Consider the following 7,500-nt stretch of genomic DNA (forward strand, 5'->3'; position numbering starts at 1 on the left):
CGTGATTTGAACACGCAACCTTCTGATCTGGAGTCAGACGCGCTACCGTTGCGCCACGAGGCCCTGAAAACCAATCAAATTGCTGAGCTAGTTGTAGGGTCTAGCAACAAGGATTCCTGAATTGTATTAAAGACTTGTGCTCAAAGAAGAGAATGATTGATCCCGACGTCATTTGAACACGCAGCCTTCTGATCTGAAGTCAGACGCGCTACCGTTGCGCCACGAGGCCCTGAAAACCAATCAAATTGCTGAGCTTGTTGTAGGGTCTAGCAACAAGGATTCCTGAATTGTATTAAAGACTTGTGCTCAAAGAAGAGAATGATTGACCCCGACGTGATTTGAACACGCAGCCTTCTGATCTGGAGTCAGACGCGCTACCGTTGCGCCACGAGGCCCCGCAAATCAGTCAAATTGCTGAGCTTGTTGTAGGGTCTAGCAACAAGGATTCCTGAATTGTATTAAAGACTTGTGCTCAAAGAAGAGAATGATTAATCCCAATGTGATTTGAACACGCAGCCTTCTGATCTGAAGTCAGACGCGCTACCGTTGCGCCACGAGGCCCTGAAAACCAATCAAATTGCTGAGCTTGTTGTAGGGTCTAGCAACAAGGATTCCTGAATTGTATTAAAGACTTGTGCTCAAAGAAGAGAATGATTGACCCCGACGTGATTTGAACACGCAGCCTTCTGATCTGGAGTCAGACGCGCTACCGTTGCGCCACGAGGCCCCGCAAATCAGGTAAATTGCTGAGATTGTTGTAGGGTCTAGCAACAAGGATTCCTGAATTGTATTAAAGACTTGTGCTCAAACAAGAGAATGATTGACCCCGACGTGATTTGAACACGCAGGCTTCTGATCTGGAGTCAGACGTGCTACCGTTGCGGCACGAGGCCCCGCAAATCAGTCAAATTGCTGAGCTTGTTGTAGGGTCTAGCAACAAGGATTCCTGAATTGTATTAAAGACTTGTGCTCAAAGAAGAGAATGATTGACCCCGACGTGATTTGAACACGCAACCTTCTGATCTGGAGTCAGACGCGCTACCGTTGCGCCACGAGGCCCCGCAAATCAGTCAAATTGCTGAGCTAGTTGTAGGGTCTAGCAACAAGGATTCCTGAATTGTATTAAAGACTTGTGCTCAAAGAAGACAATGATTGACCCCGACGTGATTTGAACACGCAGCCTTCTGATCTGGAGTCAGACGCGCTACTGTTGCGCCACAAGGCCCTGAAAACCAATCAAATTGCTGAGCTTGTTGTAGGGTCTAGCAACAAGGATTCCTGAATTGTATTAAAGACTTGTGCTCAAAGAAGAGAATGATTGACCCCGACGTGATTTGAACACGCAACTTTCTGCTCTGGAGTCAGACGCTCTACCGTTGCGCCACGAGGCCCTAGAGGCTCTGAATCCGTTGCGCCACGAGGCCCTGAAAATCAATCAAATTGCTGAGCTAGTTGTAGGGTCTAGCAACAAGGATTCCTGAATTGTATTAAATAAGAGAATGATTGACCCCGACGTGATTTGAACGCGCAACCTTCTGATCTGGAGTCAGACGCGCTACCGTTGCGCCACGAGGCCCTGAAAACCAATCAAATTGCTGAGCTAGTTGTAGGGTCTAGCAACAAGGATTCCTGAATTGTATTAAAGACTTGTGCTCAAAGAAGAGAATGATTGACCCCGACGTGATTTGAACACGCAGCCTTCTGATCTGGAGTCAGACGCGCTACCGTTGCGCCACGAGGCCCTGAAAACCAATCAAATTGCTGAGCTAGTTGTAGGGTCTAGCAACAAGGATTCCTGAATTGTATTAAAGAAGAGAATGATTGACCCCGACGTGATTTTGAACACGCAGCCTTCTGATCTGGAATCAGACGCGCTACCGTTGCGCCACGAGGCCCCGCAAATCAGTCAAATTGCTGAGCTAGTTATAGGGTCTAGCAACAAGGATTCCTGAATTGTATTAAAGAAGAGAATGATTGACCCCGACGTGATTTTGAACACGCAGCCTTCTGATCTGGAATCAGACGCGCTACCGTTGCGCCACGAGGCCCCGCAAATCAGTCAAATTGCTGAGCTAGTTGTAGGGTCTAGGAACAAGGATTCCTGAATTGTATTAAAGAAGAGAATGATTGACCCGATGTGATTTGAACACGCAACTTTCTGATCTGGAGTCAGACGCGCTACCGTTGCGCCACGAGGCCCTAGAGGCTCTGAATCCGTTGCGCCACGAGGCCCTGAAAATCAATCAAATTGCTGAGCTAGTTGTAGGGTCTAGCAACAAGGATTCCTGAATTGTATTAAATAAGAGAATGATTGACCCCGACGTGATTTTGAACACGCAGCCTTCTGATCTGGAATCAGACGCACTACCGTTGCGCCACGAGGCCCCGCAAATCAGTCAAATTGCTGAGCTAGTTGTAGGGTCTAGCAACAAGGATTCCTGAATTGTATTAAATAAGAGAATGATTGACCCCGACGTGATTTTGAACACGCAGCCTTCTGATCTGGAGTCAGACGCGCTACCGTTGCGCCACGAGGCCCCGCAAATCAGTCAAATTGCTGAGCTAGTTGTAGGGTCTAGCAACAAGGATTCCTGAATTGTATTAAAGACTTGTGCTCAAAGAAGAGAATGATTGACCCCGACGTGATTTGAACACGCAACCTTCAGATCTGGAGTCAGACGCGCTACCGTTGCGCCACGAGGCCCCGCAAATCAGTCAAATTGCTGAGCTAGTTGTAGGGTCTAGCAACAAGGATTCCTGAATTGTATTAAAGACTTGTGCTCAAAGAAGAGAATGATTGATCCCGACGTGATTTGAACACGCAGCCTTCTGATCTGAAGTCAGACGCGCTACCGTTGCGCCACGAGGCCCTGAAAACCAATCAAATTGCTGAGCTTGTTGTAGGGTCTAGCAACAAGGATTCCTGAATTGTATTAAAGACTTGTGCTCAAAGAAGAGAATGATTGACCCCGACGTGATTTGAACACGCAGCCTTCTGATCTGGAGTCAGACGCGCTACCGTTGCGCCACGAGGCCCCGCAAATCAGTCAAATTGCTGAGCTTGTTGTAGGGTCTAGCAACAAGGATTCCTGAATTGTATTAAAGACTTGTGCTCAAAGAAGAGAATGATTAATCCCGACGTGATTTGAACACGCAGCCTTCTGATCTGAAGTCAGACGCGCTACCGTTGCGCCACGAGGCCCTGAAAACCAATCAAATTGCTGAGCTTGTTGTAGGGTCTAGCAACAAGGATTCCTGAATTGTATTAAAGACTTGTGCTCAAAGAAGAGAATGATTGACCCCGACGTGATTTGAACACGCAGCCTTCTGATCTGGAGTCAGACGCGCTACCGTTGCGCCACGAGGCCCTAGAGGCTCTGAATCCATTGCGCCACGAGGCCCTGAAAATCAATCAAATTGCTGAGCTAGTTGTAGGGTCTAGCAACAAGGATTCCTGAATTGTATTAAAGACTTGTGCTCAAAGAAGAGAATGATTGACCCCGACTTGATTTGAACACGCAGCCTTCTGATCTGGAGTCAGACGCGCTACCGTTGCGCCACGAGGCCCTAGAGGCTCTGAATCCATTGCGCCACGAGGCCCTGAAAATCAATCAAATTGCTGAGCTAGTTGTAGGGTCTAGCAACAAGGATTCCTGAATTGTATTAAAGACTTGTGCTCAAAGAAGAGAATGATTGACCCCGACGTGATTTGAACACGCAGCCTTCTGATCTGGAGTCAGACGCGCTACCGTTGCGCCACGAGGCCCCGCAAATCAGGTAAATTGCTGAGATTGTTGTAGGGTCTAGCAACAAGGATTCCTGAATTGTATTAAAGACTTGTGCTCAAACAAGAGAATGATTGACCCCGACGTGATTTGAACACGCAGGCTTCTGATCTGGAGTCAGACGTGCTACCGTTGCGGCACGAGGCCCCGCAAATCAGTCAAATTGCTGAGCTTGTTGTAGGGTCTAGCAACAAGGATTCCTGAATTGTATTAAAGACTTGTGCTCAAAGAAGAGAATGATTGACCCCGACGTGATTTGAACACGCAACCTTCTGATCTGGAGTCAGACGCGCTACCGTTGCGCCACGAGGCCCCGCAAATCAGTCAAATTGCTGAGCTAGTTGTAGGGTCTAGCAACAAGGATTCCTGAATTGTATTAAAGAAGAGAATGATTGACCCCGACGTGATTTGAACACGCAGCCTTCTGATCTGGAGTCAGACGCGCTACTGTTGCGCCACAAGGCCCTGAAAACCAATCAAATTGCTGAGCTTGTTGTAGGGTCTAGCAACAAGGATTCCTGAATTGTATTAAAGACTTGTGCTCAAAGAAGAGAATGATTGACCCCGACGTGATTTGAACACGCAACTTTCTGCTCTGGAGTCAGACGCTCTACCGTTGCGCCACGAGGCCCTAGAGGCTCTGAATCCGTTGCGCCACGAGGCCCTGAAAATCAATCAAATTGCTGAGCTAGTTGTAGGGTCTAGCAACAAGGATTCCTGAATTGTATTAAATAAGAGAATGATTGACCCCGACGTGATTTGAACGCGCAACCTTCTGATCTGGAGTCAGACGCGCTACCGTTGCGCCACGAGGCCCTGAAAACCAATCAAATTGCTGAGCTAGTTGTAGGGTCTAGCAACAAGGATTCCTGAATTGTATTAAAGACTTGTGCTCAAAGAAGAGAATGATTGACCCCGACGTGATTTGAACACGCAGCCTTCTGATCTGGAGTCAGACGCGCTACCGTTGCGCCACGAGGCCCTGAAAACCAATCAAATTGCTGAGCTAGTTGTAGGGTCTAGCAACAAGGATTCCTGAATTGTATTAAAGAAGAGAATGATTGACCCCGACGTGATTTTGAACACGCAGCCTTCTGATCTGGAATCAGACGCGCTACCGTTGCGCCACGAGGCCCCGCAAATCAGTCAAATTGCTGAGCTAGTTATAGGGTCTAGCAACAAGGATTCCTGAATTGTATTAAAGAAGAGAATGATTGACCCCGACGTGATTTTGAACACGCAGCCTTCTGATCTGGAATCAGACGCGCTACCGTTGCGCCACGAGGCCCCGCAAATCAGTCAAATTGCTGAGCTAGTTGTAGGGTCTAGGAACAAGGATTCCTGAATTGTATTAAAGAAGAGAATGATTGACCCGATGTGATTTGAACACGCAACTTTCTGATCTGGAGTCAGACGCGCTACCGTTGCGCCACGAGGCCCTAGAGGCTCTGAATCCGTTGCGCCACGAGGCCCTGAAAATCAATCAAATTGCTGAGCTAGTTGTAGGGTCTAGCAACAAGGATTCCTGAATTGTATTAAATAAGAGAATGATTGACCCCGACGTGATTTTGAACACGCAGCCTTCTGATCTGGAATCAGACGCACTACCGTTGCGCCACGAGGCCCCGCAAATCAGTCAAATTGCTGAGCTAGTTGTAGGGTCTAGCAACAAGGATTCCTGAATTGTATTAAATAAGAGAATGATTGACCCCGACGTGATTTTGAACACGCAGCCTTCTGATCTGGAGTCAGACGCGCTACCGTTGCGCCACGAGGCCCCGCAAATCAGTCAAATTGCTGAGCTAGTTGTAGGGTCTAGCAACAAGGATTCCTGAATTGTATTAAAGACTTGTGCTCAAAGAAGAGAATGATTGACCCCGACGTGATTTGAACACGCAACCTTCAGATCTGGAGTCAGACGCGCTACCGTTGCGCCACGAGGCCCTGAAAACCAATCAAATTGCTGAGCTTGTTGTAGGGTCTAGCAACAAGGATTCCTGAATTGTATTAAAGACTTGTGCTCAAAGAAGAGAATGATTGATCCCGACGTGATTTGAACACGCAGCCTTCTGATCTGAAGTCAGACGCGCTACCGTTGCGCCACGAGGCCCTGAAAACCAATCAAATTGCTGAGCTTGTTGTAGGGTCTAGCAACAAGGATTCCTGAATTGTATTAAAGACTTGTGCTCAAAGAAGAGAATGATTGACCCCGACGTGATTTGAACACGCAGCCTTCTGATCTGGAGTCAGACGCGCTACCGTTGCGCCACGAGGCCCCGCAAATCAGTCAAATTGCTGAGCTTGTTGTAGGGTCTAGCAACAAGGATTCCTGAATTGTATTAAAGACTTGTGCTCAAAGAAGAGAATGATTAATCCCGACGTGATTTGAACACGCAGCCTTCTGATCTGAAGTCAGACGCGCTACCGTTGCGCCACGAGGCCCTGAAAACCAATCAAATTGCTGAGCTTGTTGTAGGGTCTAGCAACAAGGATTCCTGAATTGTATTAAAGACTTGTGCTCAAAGAAGAGAATGATTGACCCCGACGTGATTTGAACACGCAGCCTTCTGATCTGGAGTCAGACGCGCTACCGTTGCGCCACGAGGCCCCGCAAATCAGGTAAATTGCTGAGATTGTTGTAGGGTCTAGCAACAAGGATTCCTGAATTGTATTAAAGACTTGTGCTCAAACAAGAGAATGATTGACCCCGACGTGATTTGAACACGCAGGCTTCTGATCTGGAGTCAGACGTGCTACCGTTGCGCCACGAGGCCCCGCAAATCAGTCAAATTGCTGAGCTTGTTGTAGGGTCTAGCAACAAGGATTCCTGAATTGTATTAAAGACTTGTGCTCAAAGAAGAGAATGATTGACCCCGACGTGATTTGAACACGCAACCTTCTGATCTGGAGTCAGACGCGCTACCGTTGCGCCACGAGGCCCCGCAAATCAGTCAAATTGCTGAGCTAGTTGTAGGGTCTAGCAACAAGGATTCCTGAATTGTATTAAAGAAGAGAATGATTGACCCCGACGTGATTTGAACACACAGCCTTCTGATCTGGAGTCAGACGCGCTACTGTTGCGCCACAAGGCCCTGAAAACCAATCAAATTGCTGAGCTTGTTGTAGGGTCTAGCAACAAGGATTCCTGAATTGTATTAAAGACTTGTGCTCAAAGAAGAGAATGATTGACCCCGACGTGATTTGAACACGCAACTTTCTGCTCTGGAGTCAGACGCGGTACCGTTGCGCCACGAGGCCCTGAAAACCAATCAAATTGCTGAGCTAGTTGTAGGGTCTAGCAACAAGGATTCCTGAATTGTATTAAATAAGAGAATGATTGACCCCGACGTGATTTGAACGCGCAACCTTCTGATCTGGAGTCAGACGCGCTACCGTTGCGCCACGAGGCCCTGAAAACCAATCAAATTGCTGAGCTAGTTGTAGGGTCTAGCAACAAGGATTCCTGAATTGTATTAAAGACTTGTGCTCAAAGAAGAGAATGATTGACCCCGACGTGATTTGAACACGCAGCCTTCTGATCTGGAGTCAGACGCGCTACCGTTGCGCCACGAGGCCCTGAAAACCAATCAAATTGCTGAGCTAGTTGTAGGGTCTAGCAACAAGGATTCCTGAATTGTATTAAAGAAGAGAATGATTGACCCCGACGTGATTTTGAACACGCAGCCTTCTGATCTGGAATCAGACGCGCTACCGT

General features: G+C 47.7%; 16 non-coding genes across 16 annotated transcripts in view; all 16 read right to left on the reverse strand.

Moving 5' to 3' along the window:
- trnaw-cca (transfer RNA tryptophan (anticodon CCA)) overlaps positions 1–63 on the reverse strand; it is a 72-nt gene extending 9 nt beyond the window's left edge. The window contains exon 1 of the tRNA in view: positions 1–63. This exon is cut by the window's left edge and continues 9 nt beyond it. This is a non-coding gene — a tRNA (tRNA-Trp).
- A 260-nt stretch (positions 64–323) lies between these two features.
- Positions 324–395, reverse strand: trnaw-cca (transfer RNA tryptophan (anticodon CCA)). Its single transcript has one exon. It is a non-coding gene; the product is annotated as a tRNA-Trp (tRNA).
- Positions 396–655: 260 nt separating this feature from the next.
- Positions 656–727, reverse strand: trnaw-cca (transfer RNA tryptophan (anticodon CCA)). The gene has a single exon. It is a non-coding gene; the product is annotated as a tRNA-Trp (tRNA).
- A 260-nt stretch (positions 728–987) lies between these two features.
- Positions 988–1,059, reverse strand: trnaw-cca (transfer RNA tryptophan (anticodon CCA)). Its single transcript has one exon. It is a non-coding gene; the product is annotated as a tRNA-Trp (tRNA).
- A 611-nt stretch (positions 1,060–1,670) lies between these two features.
- trnaw-cca (transfer RNA tryptophan (anticodon CCA)) lies at positions 1,671–1,742 on the reverse strand. The gene has a single exon. It is a non-coding gene; the product is annotated as a tRNA-Trp (tRNA).
- An 890-nt stretch (positions 1,743–2,632) lies between these two features.
- trnaw-cca (transfer RNA tryptophan (anticodon CCA)) lies at positions 2,633–2,704 on the reverse strand. Its single transcript has one exon. It is a non-coding gene; the product is annotated as a tRNA-Trp (tRNA).
- Positions 2,705–2,964: 260 nt separating this feature from the next.
- Positions 2,965–3,036, reverse strand: trnaw-cca (transfer RNA tryptophan (anticodon CCA)). Its single transcript has one exon. It is a non-coding gene; the product is annotated as a tRNA-Trp (tRNA).
- A 260-nt stretch (positions 3,037–3,296) lies between these two features.
- Positions 3,297–3,368, reverse strand: trnaw-cca (transfer RNA tryptophan (anticodon CCA)). The gene has a single exon. It is a non-coding gene; the product is annotated as a tRNA-Trp (tRNA).
- Positions 3,369–3,694: 326 nt separating this feature from the next.
- trnaw-cca (transfer RNA tryptophan (anticodon CCA)) lies at positions 3,695–3,766 on the reverse strand. Its single transcript has one exon. It is a non-coding gene; the product is annotated as a tRNA-Trp (tRNA).
- A 260-nt stretch (positions 3,767–4,026) lies between these two features.
- Positions 4,027–4,098, reverse strand: trnaw-cca (transfer RNA tryptophan (anticodon CCA)). Its single transcript has one exon. It is a non-coding gene; the product is annotated as a tRNA-Trp (tRNA).
- A 597-nt stretch (positions 4,099–4,695) lies between these two features.
- Positions 4,696–4,767, reverse strand: trnaw-cca (transfer RNA tryptophan (anticodon CCA)). Its single transcript has one exon. It is a non-coding gene; the product is annotated as a tRNA-Trp (tRNA).
- Positions 4,768–5,657: 890 nt separating this feature from the next.
- Positions 5,658–5,729, reverse strand: trnaw-cca (transfer RNA tryptophan (anticodon CCA)). The gene has a single exon. It is a non-coding gene; the product is annotated as a tRNA-Trp (tRNA).
- A 260-nt stretch (positions 5,730–5,989) lies between these two features.
- Positions 5,990–6,061, reverse strand: trnaw-cca (transfer RNA tryptophan (anticodon CCA)). Its single transcript has one exon. It is a non-coding gene; the product is annotated as a tRNA-Trp (tRNA).
- Positions 6,062–6,321: 260 nt separating this feature from the next.
- On the reverse strand, positions 6,322–6,393 carry trnaw-cca (transfer RNA tryptophan (anticodon CCA)). Its single transcript has one exon. It is a non-coding gene; the product is annotated as a tRNA-Trp (tRNA).
- Positions 6,394–6,653: 260 nt separating this feature from the next.
- Positions 6,654–6,725, reverse strand: trnaw-cca (transfer RNA tryptophan (anticodon CCA)). Its single transcript has one exon. It is a non-coding gene; the product is annotated as a tRNA-Trp (tRNA).
- Positions 6,726–7,289: 564 nt separating this feature from the next.
- Positions 7,290–7,361, reverse strand: trnaw-cca (transfer RNA tryptophan (anticodon CCA)). Its single transcript has one exon. It is a non-coding gene; the product is annotated as a tRNA-Trp (tRNA).
- Between the last annotated feature and the right edge of the window lie 139 nt (positions 7,362–7,500).

This window comes from Pimephales promelas, chromosome 16, assembly GCF_988280905.1.
Source record: "Pimephales promelas chromosome 16, fPimPro1.hap1.1, whole genome shotgun sequence".
Taxonomy (NCBI): domain Eukaryota; kingdom Metazoa; phylum Chordata; class Actinopteri; order Cypriniformes; family Leuciscidae; genus Pimephales; species Pimephales promelas.